This window comes from Myotis daubentonii, chromosome 3 (genome assembly GCF_963259705.1).
Source record: "Myotis daubentonii chromosome 3, mMyoDau2.1, whole genome shotgun sequence".
Classification (NCBI taxonomy): domain Eukaryota; kingdom Metazoa; phylum Chordata; class Mammalia; order Chiroptera; family Vespertilionidae; genus Myotis; species Myotis daubentonii.
In genome coordinates this window covers 131,522,740-131,541,113 of record NC_081842.1, presented here as the reverse complement: position 1 = coordinate 131,541,113, position 18,374 = coordinate 131,522,740, and the positions used below count along the sequence as shown (strand labels likewise).

General features: G+C 35.1%; 1 long non-coding RNA gene across 1 annotated transcript; it reads left to right on the top strand.

Moving 5' to 3' along the window:
- Positions 1 to 2,650: 2,650 nt before the first annotated feature.
- On the top strand, positions 2,651 to 15,311 carry LOC132229398 (uncharacterized). The gene is made up of 3 exons (XR_009451678.1): positions 2,651 to 3,135; positions 5,899 to 6,067; positions 14,306 to 15,311. It is a non-coding gene; the product is annotated as an uncharacterized LOC132229398 (long non-coding RNA).
- Positions 15,312 to 18,374: the final 3,063 nt, after the last annotated feature.

Below are 18,374 nucleotides of genomic sequence, written 5' to 3'. Positions count from 1 at the left end.
AAGCACAAAACATATTTGCTAATATTTTGATAGTGAGAAATTACTGTTCCTTTCATCTGAATCCTGAAAGGGCAAGACTGCCAAGAATAAAGACTAGGTAGAACGTGAACCAATACTACTTCCTGAATACCATGAAGAATGCTGAGGGAAAAGTAGCTTAAGCTTAGCTGCTTCAAACTGTGGGTTCTTCCTCTGTCAAATTTTACAGATAATAGAGCAAATGTTGAACATTTAGCTGGAGTGAGCAGTAAACCTTTGGGATTGTAAACCACCAAATTTAGGGAGTATTTTTGTCCCTGCACTATAACTATAACAGATCTCTTCCATTCCCCGCTCCAGATACACTCTCTACCCTTCTCTGCTACAGGAAGCCAGCCTGTAAAGAGTATGTCAATTAACTCTCTTGCCTGCTGGCTTTTGCTTGAGCTCAACCATTACAGAGACCTGGCAGGAGATTAGAGGGAGGGAGGAGAGTGGGAACAGAGTATTTATAATCCCCAATCTCCCCCACTGTAAGGGTACTTTGAGCTGCCAGTTTCACATGAAGACCATGGCTCTTCTCAAGGTGGCCCAGTTCATAAGACTCTCTCCTTCCAGGTAACTCGCTCCTTTGGGCCTAGGGGTGGAAATAGACCAGTGTCACCAGTCTGGGGTTGCCTCCCCTTGATGGCTTCCCTTTATCCCACCTGGATCTTTGTAAATAGCTCCTTTATTGAATACTCTTTGAATTATTCTATTGGGATGAACCATCTATTTCCTGCGGGGCATGGGATGATGCGTTATTCTACCTATACTGTCTATTTTAGTTATTCTAACAATAAAATGTCACATTGTTAAAATATCATTCTTCCTGAACCACTGTGGTTTTCACCACATTCAATCTTGCCAAAATCAATAAAGTGGTTAAAAGATCCAAGTTCCACTGTCATCGCAATATTACTTCCCCAGACAATAATGCCTTTATGTTTAAGAAAGCACTAGCACATTCCAGTTACAAATGTGTTGCTCTATTGCCCAACCCCACCCTATTTTAAAAACGCAGTGCTAATTTTTTAGTACTTCAGGGCTGTTTTATAAAGCAAGATCTTTGATGCTATTTCTTCTTCCTCACATTATCTCTCTAAACTTTACCCCAGGTTAAGTTTATGTTTGTTTAATGTGTTGAAAGGACAAGCTCCATAAAAATAATATTCATTGAGATGTGATTAGTGATTCCAAATACTGGATCTTGGTAGGAGATGAGGACTGATGTGCTTCTAGTGTGTTGTAAAATAATTTATTAAGCCAAGATAAGAGGAAAAGAGATTATTTACCTTACTTGGGCCAAGGAAAACTCGTTTAATCCCACACTTAAGTGTTCAATGACATCACCTAAGGAAAATTGTGAAAGTATCTCAAATAAATACATTAACTTTTAAAAAGAGAGAGAAACTAGTAAATTACAGATTATCATCTATGGAATATGTTCAAAAGCACCATTTAGCAAGCCTGTATTTAAAATTATTATACATGAAAGTAATTTTTTCATTATAGTTAATTTATGTTTTATGTAAATTTGACTTACCAAATCATCTTATGGAATTCCAGCCCAAGTTTTTAGAGACCCATAAACATTTTCTCCCACTGAAAATTACTGTTTTGTTTTTCTCTTTTTGGCATTGCTTCTTTATCCTTAAATCTTAATATTTATATAGTTACACAATTTAATGTAAGATCTTTCTCATCAACAGTGGTAGTTTTCGAACATTTAACAGTTCTCTGGGAATCTGAGGACAATAATGAACACTCTCCCTATAGTTATGTACATGGGCCTATACATATACTACTACATTACATTTTGGAAGGTTCATTGATAGCCTAAAATTTATCCAAGGGTGAATAACTCCTATAAATCTATAGCTTAATCCTTACAACATTTCTATGAGACAGGTATTGCTATTTCCATTTTTCAATTGAGAAAGTTAAGGTACAAAGAAGTTAAATGACTTTTCCAAGTCAGGTAGTAGAATTTGGTGTTAAACTCAGGCCTTTTGACACTATGTCCAATGTTTCCCCCTCTAACCCATGACTCCCTCCTATTTTTGTCAATATGCATAATCACTGCTTTCAACTATGAAGTATTTTATTTAATTAAGGTAGTTTCAACCTTTAATTAATGAGAGTTCTAGGATATCTGAAGTTTTGTAAATAAATTGCAGGCTGTAAATCCCATCTGAATGTTATATCATAGCTCCATTTTCTTTCCATTTAGTTAAATCTCTGCTCTATGAAATCTTTTTACTCAGAGGCATTTCTAATTTATCTCATGGTGTTATACAAAATTAAAAGCAAATATCTATGCCCCCCAAATAGATGTGGCTCATTATTTATACAGATTTTTCTTTCCTCTGTTTCTCGCTTAGCACCCATGCCAAGCCCACCACCTTGCATTCTGGACCCACTGCTTTGTCCTATTGATACCCAAGTCTTGGTGTGGAGAAGAGAATGACAAGGACACTTGGCTACTCAAAAAGGAGAGCTGGTTTTAATTTTGCCACTTAGCAGATAAATTACCTTAAACAAACCACATATACACTGTAACAATTTCCTCACCTGAAAATGAAGATGATATAGTCCATATCTATTATCCAACAAGATAATATTGCCTGAGAAAGTACTTCAGACATTTTTAAATCACCATACACATTCAGGTTGCTATTATTACAGTCAGCAACGATATGGGAGATAATAGTGATGGCTGAGCATTTGCAGTGAATAATTTAGTGGACATACCTTACTGTTTTACTTTTTTAAGAGCTTTTTCTATTGATTTTTTTAAAAAACAGAGAAGAAGGGAGAGGGAGATAGAGAAATATTGATGTGAAAGCAAAACATTGATCTGCTACCTCCTGCATGCCCCCTACCAGGAATTGAGCCTGTAACCTGAGTATGTGCCCTGATTGGGAAATGAACTGGCAACATTTCGGTGCAAGGGACAATACCCAACCGAGCCACACCAGCCAGGGCTGTTATACTTTTTTAAAAATGAAATGCTGATCATTTGATATGTGATACTGACCACACTGGGATCACTTGTGCAGTCAACTTTGTAGAGGAGATGATGTCCTACTTCCTACAGTGAACATAAGCCAACAGGTGAGTCACTTAATACACTCAGTGACCTTTCATGGTGCAGTTATTTACCTACTGAGATTGTGTGGTAGATTTACTATCTGATATTAAATTACCACTACATTATAAATAACACCAACCCCAATGGTCTTTAAAAATAATCTTCAGTAGGCTCTGTAAATAAAGAGGGGTCAATTGTTTATAAAAACTATATGTGGTATTTTTAAAGATATTGTTGTATGATCGGTTTGGTTGATTTTTCAGAATTTTTAATGCAGTAGGGCTTATTTTTACAAATTTTCTTGCACTGTAATTGTTTAGTGAACATCATTGCAGTATATCTTTCAACACACAGTAAATGAAGCCAATAGAATTAGATCATTTGAGTACAAAATGTGCAATGAAAGTAAGTATAAACAATGAGCAGAAATCAAATGGAGGCAGGAAAACTGTCAGCAGCGGTTCTCCAGGATTATAAAATCCAGCTGGGGAAATTGGTTCAGAGAAAGCTTACAAATTATCCCAAGTATTTTAAAAATCATTTTAAAGAAGAAATTGCAATTTCTTTAAAAGACCAGTTTTTTAATGATTTGACACTTAACCTATGACTTTAAACAAACAATAACTGTAAACATTGAAGTGACCTTTGTAACATTTCAGGATTAGATTCTGTTAAGCTGCAAATCTGTAGAAATAAAATGTCTCTGAATAAAACAACTGAGGTTATAAGTCTCAGACCTCATCATGCGTGTACAATTTTCTTTTACTTTATGTTTTCTGAAACAATGACTTCTAGCTCTAGCTCCATTCAGTCCAGTGGCCAGCTCCAGGGTTAATTAGTGCGGTATTTTTGCAGTCTATGGCTAGCCTGAAGGTTTTATCTACTCACTCATTCCAGGGGTGGCATCTTTGTTTCTGAGGGTCAACTTAGTGCCACAGTATCAGTGGGGTTGGGACAATGTCTGGTTCTCAACTGTTATCTTCTTTGCCATAGTCAGATGATGAAATACTTACATTTTACCTATTTCTGGCCATTGGTATCGAACCATAGTGCAATATGTCATTGCCATCGGGTCTGAGATCTTTGCCCCATGAAAGTCATTTTGCATCCTCAAAGTCTTTGCTAAAATACTTCTTCAGGTCTACCAGCAATCGCTTCTCTACCCAGGTGCCCTTTTAAGTGGGAGTAAAGGGAAAGAATATCATGTAGAATGTAAGGATCTCTACTGTAAGTGTGCTTACAATCCTGAGAATATACTTACTATTTTTTCATGCTTTCCTCATAGTGTTCACACCAAGCTTTACCCACTTGCATATGAGCTTTGGATTCATGGTCTGGGTCAAACCTAAGGTTATAAAAGTTTTATTTTATAACCTCAGATACCTCATCTATACAACAAATAGAATAGTATTCTTTTTCATAGGGTTGTTGCAAAGATTAAAGTAGATATAAAAACAATTTGAATGTTGGCTGGCGTATAATAATATTTTAACAAATGATATCCATTATTGACATAATTATTATATCTCCTTCTCCTCTCCATTCTCTCCTGCAACTTGTCCTATGCATAGAGATTCATCAATATTTATGACTCCACTAAAAAGACAGTAGGATAACAAATGTTGGTCAGAAGACACTTTTACAAGATCTCATATGTCTGTCTTCAATCTGTCATGTTAGCTTATGAGTATGCAGAATTTCTTATTGCTTGGCAGAAACTTTCCCCAAATGCCTAAAAGATGTATTTTCAATGTGGAGAATAGGGCTAATATTTGGATATAGCCATTGATATCTATTTAGTTTCATAACCACAAGTCAGGATTGGATATTTTAAATAAGGAAAGAGAACAGTATGAATTCTGTCAGCTGTCATCTGTTTCTTTTCATGAAAGAACCCAGTTTTAAATCCAAAGAACCAGTTCTTCCAAAGCATTACAGTAAAAAGCTCCAAAGATGAAATCAACCCAGAATCACCTCATGGGTAACTAGCCCAGTAAGTTAATTACAGGATTCTTTGTTGCTCTTTTTTATTGTGAGTAAGAGTTCTTGATGCAATATTTTTGGTTAATTGAAGATTTTCTTTAAAACTACGCAAGACAGCCTGCAAATAGTACGTTTATGTATGTAATAGAAATGGTTGTAATATATCATTAAGGCACTCCAGGGCATGCTTTATTGGTTCATTAATACAGTACATGCCTTAGGTGTATTCAACCACTCGGGGCCTATATTAATGGACCAATAAAATGTACCCGGGAGTGCCTTAATGCTACCCTAATATGGCTAAGTTTAAATTAATTTTTTTAGGCTTATCTTTTTAAAAATCATTTTTCTCTCCTTGGGAAGAGAATTTTCTTTACAGGAGAAAAAAGTTCATAGTGACAGAATAAAAAAGAAGCAGGATAATAAAAATATTTTTGTTTCATCAATTTCTTTATCTTTTTGGATGTTTTATCTTTTTGGATGGTTCTATTTCTAATCTTATGCATTCTACTTCCAGTGTCTCCCCACCACTTCCATGAAAATCAATAATCTTGTAGCTAGAAGCAGGAAAATAAGAACTATTTATTTTTGGAAGTAACAGATTTACTAGAAAATTTCATGTCCTCCTATAAAACTCCCATCACCTTTCAATATTCCACTTGGTCAGAACAAATGCTTACCTTGCTGTAAGGACAACCTCCTTTAATTACTTCTTGTCACCTCTGTAATCAAGAAAATATGCTCCCCAAAAGTAAAATATTACTCATAATCATCTACATTTCACTTCTATCTTGGCTTTTCAGAAGTTCTTGAATTCTACTTTGGATCATTGAGGAATCTTCTTGATAACAGAAATGTGGGGAGAAAGAAAGTGTTTAATCAAGCACAAACTGAATTAAAATCTCAGTCTTACCATCTACTTGTTCTATGATATTGGCCTGAAAGCTTTCAGTTCTTCTTCAGCAAATGAAGGTAATAATGCCTATCTCATAGGAATGTAGCATGAATGTTAAATGAGATGATTTATGTAGAACCTTTGGTAAAACACCTGGCACCTAGGAACCATTGGAAAAATGGTAGTTTTTGCTATTAACTTATGAAATGCTACTGAAGAGATCAAAATGAATGGCAACAGTTGAATAGTATGACCTTTCCCCAAAATAATGCTGACAAATTGAGCATTCAAAGTATGAAAAGCAGATATCTCTGCTCACCTCTTCCTTCCCTCCCCCCCCCCCAAATATATATATATAGTCCGGAACTTTCTTTGCTTTGATAATTTAATTTTCCTAAGAAGTCTAGTCATCTGGGGATGTTCATCATCATCATCATCATCATCATCACAAATGTCATAAATAAGTCCTGTTCTGTGGAAAAACACTAGCCTTGACTCTGTCAGAGTGGGAAATAGAAATTGAATCTCTGTGTTCAAAGAAGTTATATTTTAATTGGAACAACCTGGTATATGGAAGAGTATAAATAACAGTACAAGATACATTGGAAATGCTATTTGAGTTTTAATTCAATTTTGAACATAATAGAAAAAAACCTCAGTGAACAAGATCAATCACAAAAAAGTCGACCCAGCCTCTGGAAACTACACAAGACTGTTTGCTTAACGGGGGAGAAAGTAAATATTGAAACTGGTCATGATGGATTCAGAAGGAAGAAGTAGAACTCCACAGTGGGGAGTGGAAAAAGAATTTTGATGAAGAATGTTTGGTGAGAGGGCTCTTGGAGAACATTAGTAGGAGATGCAATAGGGCTGGATTATGGAGAGCTCCACCTTTCAAGTGATAGAAAACTAATACAGGGATTTTTTTTTAATATTTTTATTGATTTCAGAGAGGAAGGGAGAAGGAGAGAGAATTAGAAACATCAATGATGAGAGAGAATCATTTATTGGCTGCCTCCTGCATGCCCCCCACTGGGGATCGAGCCCGCAACCCAGGCATGTGCCCTTGGCCAGAATCAAACCTGGGACCCTTCAGTCCGCAGCCTGATGCTCTATCCACTGAGCCAAGCCAGCTAGGGCAATACAGGAATTTTGATCAGGGAAATGTCCTAAATAAAAGTGGTTTTTTAAAAATGTTAATTACTGTGATGTTTATGAACTGGAGTAAAGAGAAATGGTGTAAGAGAGAGCAGTTGAGAGGATATTGTCATATTGCATTCTTGAAGTCGTAGGATCTGAATAAGATAAAGAAAACAGAAAACAATTGTGAATGAAAATCTAACAAAATTATAAATATTTTATTGTAAAATATTAGGATAGTGTAAGGAGCCTCTGGGACAACTTCAATTATACCAACATTCAAATTTTGAAGATGCCAGAGAGAGAGCAAGAAATTGAAAACCTAAGTGAAAAAACAATGACAGGAAACTTCCCTAACTTGCCGAAGGAAATAGACATATAAACCCAGGAAGTGCAAAGAGTCCCAAAAAAGATAAACTCAAAGAGGCCCACACCAAGACACATATTAATTAAAATGGCAAGGGTTAAAGACAAAGAGAGAATCTTTAAAACAACAAGAGAAAAGCAATTAGTTACCTACAAGGAAGTGCCCCTCGGGTGTCAGTTGATTTCTCAACAAAACTTTACAGGCCAGAAGAGATTGGCAAGAAATAGTCAAAGTGATGAAAACCAAAGATCTACAACCAAGATTACTCTACCCAGTATAACTATCATTTAGAATCAAAGAACATATAAAGAGCTTCCCAGACAAGAGAAAGCTTGATCCCAGGCACTGGTCAGAGCTCATGTGGGAGGCAACCAATCTATGTGCCTCTCTCACATGGATGTTTCTCTCTCTGTGTTTCTCCCTCTCCCTTCCACTCTCTCTAAAAATCAATGGAAAAAAAAATATCCTCAAGGATTAACAAAAAATAAATAATAAAAATAAACAAGTAGAACAGAAACAGACTCATAGGTACAGAGAACATTTTGATGGTTTCCAGATGAGAGGGATGTTTCAGGGAGGGGTACAAATTGGTAATTATAGAATAGTCATGGGGATGTAAAGTGCAGCATAGGGAATATAGGCAATAATATTCTAATAACTATGTATGGTGTCAGATGGATATGAGATTTATCAGGATAATCACTTAGTAACTTATGTAGTACCTAATCACTAGAGTGTACACCTGAAATTAATATAATATTGCATGTTAACTGTAATTGAGAAAAATTATTAAAAAGGTAAATAAATAAATATTTTATTATAATATGCAAGGGAGAAGAAGGAGCTGAATGGCTGAAGAAATGGGAAGATTAGAAACTATTTAGTCAACTCAATTTGCTTAGTAGAGAAAAAATTTTCCAAGATCTCACTGTATGAGCCTCACATGTTCCTGAGTAATAATAAAACGCTCTCACCACCCCTATCCAACATGGTAATGAAAGTCCTAACCAGAGCAATCAGGCAAGAGAAAGAAATCAAAGGCATTCAAATTGGAAATTAAGAAGTAAAATTGGCCCTAGCTGGTTTGGCTCACTGGATAGAGCATCGGCATGGGGACTGAAGGATCCTAGGTTCAATTCCAGCCAAGGGCATGTACCTTGGTTGCAGGCACATCCCCAGTAGGGGGTGTGCAGGAGGCAGCTGATCAATGTTTCTCTCTCATTGATGTTTCTAACTCTCTATCCCTCTCCCTTCCTCTCTGTAAAAAATCAATAAAATATATTTTTGTAAAAAAAGAAGAAGTAAAATTGTCACTTTTTGCAGATGACATGATTCTTTACATAGAAAAACCTTAAAGACTCTGTAAAAAACGATTAAAAAGAACAACAAAAAAACAGAGTAAACATTGCAGGATACAAAATCAATGTACAAAATCCATTGCATTCCTCTACTAACAATTTTTTTTATTTTTTTTATTTTAGTAAATCTTTATTGTTCAGATTATTACACTTGTTCCTCTTTTTTTCCCCCCATAGCTCCCCTCCACCCAGTTCCCACCCTACCCTCTGCCCTTACCCCCCCCACACACACTGTCCTCATCCCTAGGTGCACAATTTTTGTCCAGTCTCTTCCCACATCTCCCACACCCCTTTCTCCACCAAGAATAGTGAGTCCATTCCCTTTCTATGTCCCTGATTCTATTATAATCACCAGTTTATTCTGTTCATCAGATTATTTATTCACTTGATTCTTAGATTCACATGTTGATAGATGCATATTTGTTGTTCATAATTAGTATCTTTACCTTTTTCTTCTTCCTCCTCTTCTTAAAGGATACCTTTCAGCATTTCATATAATACTGGTTTGGTGGTGATGAACTCCTTTAGCTTTTCCTTATCTGTGAAGCTCTTTATCTGACCTTCAATTCTGAATGATAGCTTTGCTGGATAAAGTAATCTTGGTTGTAGGTTCTTGGCATTCATCACTGAATATTTCTTGCCACTCCCTTCTGGCCTGCAAAGTTTCTGTTGAGAAATCAGCTGACAGTCGTATGGGTATTCCCTTGTAGGTAACTGACTTTCTTTCTCTTGCTTCTTTTAGGATACTCTCTTTGTCTTTTGCCTTGGCATTTTAATTATGATGTGTCTTGGTGTGGTCTTCTTTGGATTCCTTTTGTTTGGGGTTCTCTGCGCTTCCTGGACTTGTAAGTCTATTTCTTTCACCAGGTAGGGGAAGTTTTCTGTCATTATTTCTTCAAATAGGTTTTCAATATCTTGGTCTCTCTCATCTTCTGGCACCCCTATAATTCGAATGTTGGTACGCTTGAAGCTGTCCCAGAGGCTCCTTACACTATCTTCGTATTTTCGGATTCTTTTTTCATTTTGCTTTTCGGGTTGGGTGTCTTTTGCTTCTTCGCATTTCAAATCTTTGCCTTGATTCTTGCCCTCCTCTGGTCTGCGGTTGGTAGTCTGTATAATATCCTTTATTTCAGTCAGTGTATGCTTAATTTCTAGTTGGTTCTTTATCATAACCTCAAGGGTCTCATTAGATTTCTTGAGGATCTCAACTTTATCGGCAGCTTCTAGACAGTTCTTGAGAGACCTTAAAAGTGTGGTTCTGAACACTCTCACAGCCAGTTGGCCTGGAGGTCAAGTCCCCCTAGTATTAACTACAACAATCAAGGCTTAACTACAACAAGACTGCGCACAAAGACCACTAGGGGGTGCACCAAGAAAGCATAAAAAACGCGGAGACAAAGAAACAGGACAAAACTGTCAATGGAGGATATTGAGTTCTACTAACAATTAAATTTCAGAAAAAGAAATAGAAAAAACAATCCCTTTTGCAATTGCAAAAAGAATAAAATACCTGGGAAGGAAGTTAACAAAGAATGCGAAGGACCTATACACTGAAGACTGCAAAGCCTTATTAAAAAAGATTGAAAAAGCGTAGAACAGATCAAAGCAGTACAAAGCCATGGTCATTATTAGAAAATACACGTTGAAAGTACCTATTTCAGCATAGGTGTGTTAGCTGAGTGCATTAATTCTATGTCTTAAGAAAAACACACTATGTCAATTACCAAAGCACAAAGTATAGCAAAACTTTGAAAGCCTCCTAGAAATATTTCTCAACATCATACCATGCTCCCTGTATTTCTTTCATTTTGCCAGAAAGGTTTCCTTCATCTTCACCCTGTCTTCTCCTTTCCACTTACCTAAATAATATTTACTTTTCAAAACCCATTTTCTCCAAGAAACTTTGCCTAACTACTCAAACACACATTGAGCACCTCTGCTTCCTTAAACTCTTAGAACCTTTGCTGAATTAGCCTCTTAATTTAGCACTTAATTATATATGTCCACAGCACACAAGTCCATGTGCTTAAAAGAGAAAAAGGCAAAAGTAGGGAATATATTCACTCACAGTCCACAAAATTACCCTAGCTAGTCTCATTTCTCCAAAAAGAGAAATTCTAAACACAGTTAGAAAAATAATAACATCATTACAATGAGTATGCCTACTCTCGGGGTGACTGTATTGTAATCCTCATTTATTAATTCAAATAAAATAAAATATTAATTCACTAGTTCAAAATGACATTGCATTATAAGCATCAATTTTAAGCATCATGGAGATAAAAGGGTGTTTTTTATTAATTTATTTGCCTAAATGGTCCAAAAGAAAATTAGCATAAATATATGATAATTTAGTCAAATAATTATTTGAAAAGTTAAAAGAAATATATATTTATTTGTTCAAATATCTGCCTCAACTCAAGACGATGTGACCAGGACTGCTGCAACAATGGTCTCCAGGGCATGCCTTCCAATAGCCATCATGTGGTGAGATGGGGCATGAGAGTGAGGAAAGTCTGTCTATCCGAGGTTGAACTGAGTAAGAAAACCCAGAATGTCAAGAGAAGCCAAAATCCATTAAGGAGAGCAATGAGTAAAAGCTAGAGAGAACAGAATTTTCATGTGGACGCCAAAGAGCCAGAGGCAGAGCAAAGCTGGGATATATTGCCAAGAGTCAGAGCTGGAATTAGTGAGAAACCCAGTGTAGCATATCGGTCCTAGTGTTGAAAATTTCAAGCAATTGTTTAAAAATAGCTTGGAGCATCAAGGTTCTACTTAATGATACTGAGTAAAAGATCATTTTCTAATTTTTCTTGACACTTTTTCTGTCTGTTTTTGCATTCATTTTTCTGTTATCCTTTGTAGTTTTAGACACGGTCTCAAAGATGATTAATTGTTTATTTTAAGAATTTGCCCCAAACTTAAGTTGTTAATATTTAGAATTCCACTATATGTTTTAGTGTATAGGTTAAATTATTTCACTACCTGCATAAAAGTTTTTAAAAAAAGACATACAACCACAAACTTTGAAGCTGACAACATATTTTAGTGATCACTGAACAATGATATCACAGGAAAACATCAGTCATAACTAAAGATGAGGTTTTTATAGATATCCAGGCACATGGCTCAAACTCTCATATCAAATAAAATCTTCAGGTAGATTTCAGTTTTGTGAATAACTATTCAAGACTACATCATAGAACCTGAAAATTTCCCCTAGTCATCTCCATAATAGGCTCAAAAAGTCTTTTTACCACAGATGGTCTTTCACTACCATGGAAAGGATTGTTCCAACCTTCTGGAAGGCAATTTGGCAACTCATATTAAAAGCTTGCAAATGCCCTCATCCTTTGACAGAGCAATTCTGTTGCACTGTTTGTGAATTTTTTACCAAAGAAGCAGTCATGGATGTGTGCAAATATTTATCTCAAAGATATCCATTGTATTATTGTTAATAATAGCTACAACAATACAAAATTCAAATGCACAAAATAGGAGTGTGGTTAAGTAAACTATGACAAACCCATGTAATGAAATGAATTAGCCACAGAAAAGTATGTTGTAAAAGAGCATTTAATAAACATAGAATGTTAGATTACAAAGAAAGTGATAAAAGCAAGATACACAGTATAACCTCTGAGCTTCTAAACAATACCACTAGAAAAAGAGCAAAAGAGATCTAGTTGACTAAAAATATTAATATTCTTTATCTCTGATTGTTCTTTATTGTATATGTGTGTGTTTATTGAATTTAGTGGGGGTGACATTGGTTAATAATATTATGTAGGCTTCAGGTGTACAAGTCTATAACACATCATCTGTATATTGAACTGTGTGCTCACCACCCCAAGTCAAGTCTCCTTCCATCACCATTTATCCCCCCTTTACCTGCTTTACCCCCCTCACCCCTCTTTCCCTCTGATAATCACCATACTGTTGTGCGTTTCTATGAGGTTTTTTTGTTTGTTTGTTTACTTAATCCTTTACCTTTTTCACCCAGCACCCTCAACTCCCCTCCCCTCTGATAGCTGTCAGTCTGTTCTCTGTATCTATGAATCTGTTTCTATATGTTTGCTAGTTTATTTTGCTCATTGGATTCCACATATAAGTGAAATCATATGGTACTTGTCTTTATCTGACTGGCTTATTTTACTGATTGTTCTTAGAATACAATTTGAGTTCCTTAACATGATGTAAAATGTCCTATGTGATCTGGTTTCTACCTCCTGTCCTAACTTCCTCCTTGCCACTCCCTTTCACTCCCTGCTCTCTAGTCATTTGGCCTCCTCTGTTCCTGGAACATGCCCATAGACTTCCAGATCTGCGGTCAGATCATTGTAATTCCTCCATCTAGAAGGCTCATCTGCTTTTCACCACTCCTACTCCCTTACCCTTCTCTCCTTCAGACCTCAGATTAAAACACACCTTCACAGCACTCCACCCTTCCCCCTCAGCCTAGAATAGGTCCCCCTTCACACATTATCAGGGAACCCTGGACTCTGGTTTCATAGCATTTAAATCTATTGTAATCATATAGTTGTTTTTGTGACTATCTGTTTTCTATCTGTTGTCTCTAATAGACTGCAAGTTCCATAAAGTCACAGACTATGTATTTGCATATTCACATATTATAATTCACTCAATAAATTGTTACTAAAATGATATATGGATGACATTACGGGGACTATTTAACTTCTCTATCATTTTACACCAAGCATATATAACCTTTACAATAAGAAACATAAAGTCTTTTGTTTTGTTTTTATGTGGGTTTTGCTTTTGTTTTTTTATTAATTTCAGAGAGAGGAAGGAGGGGAGGGAGAGAGAGAGAGAGAGAGAGAGAGAGAGAGAGAGAGAGAGAGAGAGGGAGAGAGAGAGAAACATCAATGATGAGAGAGCATCATTGATCAGCTCCTTTCCACATGCCCCCTACTGGGCACCTAGCCCACAATCTAGGCATGTGCCCAGACCATGAGTCAAACCATGACCTCCCCATTCATGGGTTGATGCTCAACCACTGAGCCACACCGATGGGGCAAAACATAAAGTTTAATTATAAAAAAATATATTTGAAATAGTGTAAAATGAATGAACATCAAGTTTGGCAATGTATTTGAATTATTCGTGCTACAACAATTCTCCATTTTACTAGATTATCCCTTTAAAACAGGATTTACTATCTCTGTTACTTATTTTAAACTTGAATTTGACTTCAAAATTTTCCACTGTAATCATTAGAAATTCCTCAGAGTAAGAACATAAATACCAAGTAGGAAGTCTCCGTGTGGATGGTGAAGGGAATTTTGCCTTAAAAAGCTATTTCTCAGATAATAAGTACTAAAATAGCAAATCCATGGGTCAGATAAAAAGAAGAGATAATTCAAAGTGTGTGATGGTTCAACGCTCTGTGTGAACTGATAATATCTCTCCCTATTCCTTTCTTTCAGCCTTGACCTCTGTAACAAAGAATTTGGTTTCCGCCATCCAGCCAATCTGAAAATGACTTGTCAACCTAGTACATGATCCACAGTCTTAGTTCATGAATCCTTTGTGATGACGACAGATCCTTATGTTTGTACTTGTTTTAGTTTAGGTTCCCCCCCCCCCCCGAAGTTGCTTCTCTATTTTTAAGCACATAAAATGTATTTCAACACTTAACAACACAAGAAGTATAATCAAGAGCTGCAAAAAGTTCCAGCTAAATTTCTCGTTTGAAGTGATAACCAAGCATTGCTACACAGGGCTGACTGCATGGTAGCTTAATGGTATGTTGTAAAACCCTTTTCACCATTAAACAGGAAAGTAAACCTGCCAAATTACTTTAAAATACAAAATTAATTTCCTTCCACTGTCTCATTGCCAAAGTCATTTCATCCAATGTTGAAGATTTATAAGTTGAATATCTTCCTAAATATTGAAAGTTAAATGCTGTGTTCCTAACTGAACCTCAAGTTTTTATTTCTACATGAAGAAAAAAAAAAAGAACAAATATAGTACTTCTTCAAGTGATCTCAATTGTTCAATATGTAAGTAAGGTTCTTGGTGATATTTTAAGTTCATTATTATTAACCTGGCAGAAACACAGTTTCATAATCGAGTACAATTTTAATAAAATCAAACATTACTACAATATTGTAAGTGCCTCATCTTGACTTTCTTCTAATCTATCCAAATTCAGTGTTTCTGGTAGAACCACTTGAGTTCACATTAGATTTATTTCACACTATAAAAGCACAATTCATTAAACAGACTAGTCTATTTAAAACAAAGGCAATTTTATCACAGTCAATTCAATTATTTAACACCGCTTTTTTAACTCACTACTTAAAGTTTTCTTTTGACAAATATTTCTTTAAATAAATGAGTTGTAATTTAAAGAAAAAAAGATCAAGTGACACTATATGCAATTAGCCTATAGGAAGATGTTTTTCTTTTAATATAATCTATTTTTTTCAGTTAGACTGAACTTCAAGTAACAGAAGCCATCAAGGTTATTTTTCAGCAGAAATAAACATAAAATAACTTTCTATGTTCAATTAATTTTACTTTGCTCTGTTGCTTGTATTTTCATTTAAGGAAGTAACTATTTGTCCACGCCTACATAATTAAAGCATGAGAGTGGTCATCTGAATAATTTATTCTAAAGTTAATGTAACCTGAAGTCCATAGAATCAACCTTCTCATCCTACTAATAATCTGATCAGTTACTTTATAATATTAATAAGCAGTCAAATGGGAAGTTTAGTAACCGCCTAGCCAAGTGCTAACAAAAGCAAATTAAGCTAGTGTGGTGGGTTCCTTTCAAAAGTTTCCCCACAAGATGTTTTGTTTAAAAATTATTATGAGATTTAAATTTTATTTAAGGTTACAGACTTGAACTTCAGATAATGAGCTGAATAAGGAATGTTTCCATTATCAAAGAAAAAAGAATTTAAATGTGTTTAGCACAAGCCTTATTCATCAAACAGCATTTTCATAAAGGCAATGTTATTAACTTTTCATGCGAGTTGTCCTAGAAAAATAAGGTGAAAGGATTCAAAGGAACATGGCACACATGTCTGTCATAGTCTAAGAAGATTATGATTTTAATATGTGATTTATGAAATGAATCTCATGGCTTTTAGTCAGATTTCAAGTAGTGTTGCTCCTAAATGAAAATACTCAAAATAGATTATTGTTATTAAAATATTTCAGATTGAGGGAATGTTCGGTACTGGGCCTTTCATATTTCTGCTTTTATTTCTCCTTTATACTTTTATTAAGAAATATCTTTGGCCAGGGCCGGTTTGGCTCAGTGGATAGAGCGTCGGCTTGCAGACTGAAGGGTCCCAGGTTCGATTCCGGTCAAGGGCATGTACCTGGGTTGCGGGCACATCCCCAGTAGGAGATGTGCAGGAGGCAGCTGATCGATGTTTCTCTCTCATTGATGTTTCTAACTCTCTCTCTCTCTCCCTTCCTCTCTGTAAAAAATCAATAAAATATATTTTTTAAAAAAAAAGAAATATCTTTGGATACTTTCAAGTTTCTGGTCTAACTACTCACCATATTTTAATAAATAACTCATTGGATCAAATGACTTCTTTTAATATAGATTAATGAATTAATATATTTTATCAAAAACAATTAATAAATGAAATCCTTTGTCACATTGTAGTCACTTAGAAATTAAATCCTGAACACTGGAATATACCAAAATCAAAATAGTACTAAATTTAATGATAGCTATGTATGTCCCCTGGACTTACTTTGCATCTTCTATATCCACAATAATGAAATAATTTTCAACAAAACACTACAATATTTTAGTGAGATGTAAGTGTCAAATTTAACCAGTCACAAGTTATAAAACCTACGAGCCAAGTTGGATAGTATCCTGAAGGTCTCATTTGGATACAAGTTTACATGGATTATTTACTTAATTTAGAAAAACAATGGTAAGCCAAGCTATACCTGGAAGGAAATGAAAGAAAAATCTAGACCAAAATTTCAAAACAAAATAAAGTTGTAGTATGTGTGTCTATTTTAGAGACTTATTTTATCCCTGTCTTTCATTTTCCCCAGTAAATGTGCCTGGTGTCCTGTCAGGTGTGGTTCTACTCTAAAAATGTTCTTTTGTCCTCCTGTGGGTCACCACTGGCAAAAACGGCCAAGACTGACACCCAAATATATTGTTGGATCTCTGTAGCCCACGAAGTTGATGCCAGTAGCTGGAAGTGGTGGAATAAGCAGTAATGAAATGTGCTACTGAGAGCATTTACATCTTCATCCTAACATGTCATAAAGCACAAGGATGAATCTCTTTGAGCAATCTCCAAGTTCCATTTCTATACCACCATTTCATGTTGCCAATTGACAAGATTTCCTTTTGTAATTCACTTCGGTAGCTTCCATTTGATAATGGGATTTGTGGCTCTTATCCCACCTGCTTAATGTTGGACTATCTTTTTATCCATTCACACTAAGTATTGGGAGTCTTAGGATGAAAGAGGTAATTTTCAGACTCCGGGTATTTAGGCAGAAAAAAAAAACCCACAAAACATTCTGTGCATCCAGTGAAGATACATTTGCCAGCACAACTCTCTCTATGTTCCATCATCAAGGGACAAGAGGAATAAGAAGTCCCCATTCTTAAGAACTTTCCTACCATGTGGGTTTTATTTTCCTTATAACTTTCTGTCATCATATTTTCTTTATTATTTTCTGTATATCTAATACTTATCAAAAGAAAAAATGAGTAAAAAATGTATATATTTCATGGATTCAATCCACAAAAATATACACTCCTCTCATAATCTAAAAATAAAAAAGAGGAACAATAGTATTAATACAATTTTCATTCTGAATTTCATTTTTTCTCATAATTGTTCATCATTCTTTGTTTTAGTTATCACTGAAGAAAGATTTCTACAGCCATAAATTTAATTTCTACTAGAATTTTAAAGGATTTTAAATAGTTTGTGGACTAGCAATAACTATGTTGATAATTATTTAAAAACAGTTCTACGGTCAAATCACTTTGAAGATAACACAAAAACTACCTAATCCTGGAAATGCAGAGCACATTTTTTCCATATGAGAGGTACTGATATTGATATTGTTAGATGTAAGTTGTCAACCACGTCTGAAAACTATTTAATACCAAAACATAACCAATAGCAACTGAAAATTAAGGATTATAAAGACCTATAAAGCACAACATTAAACCACAAATGTCTTTTAAAAAGGCTTTAGAACATATTTCACATTTAAAATGTTACAGTATAAATATTTTAGTTATACATTTAATATTACATATGTAAATTTGAATTATAAGAGCAAATTCTCAATAGACTATCTATAAACAGCCTAGAATTATTATAAAATATCTTTAAATGCCTACTAGTTATCTAATGTAGGGTATTTACCTCGCATCATGACAAATGTAGTTTGAATAATCCTGCTTTACTCAGAATGACCTCAGTTGCTGCAGTAAATATAAATTATAACTTATGGATACAAGATAATTAAGCACATATC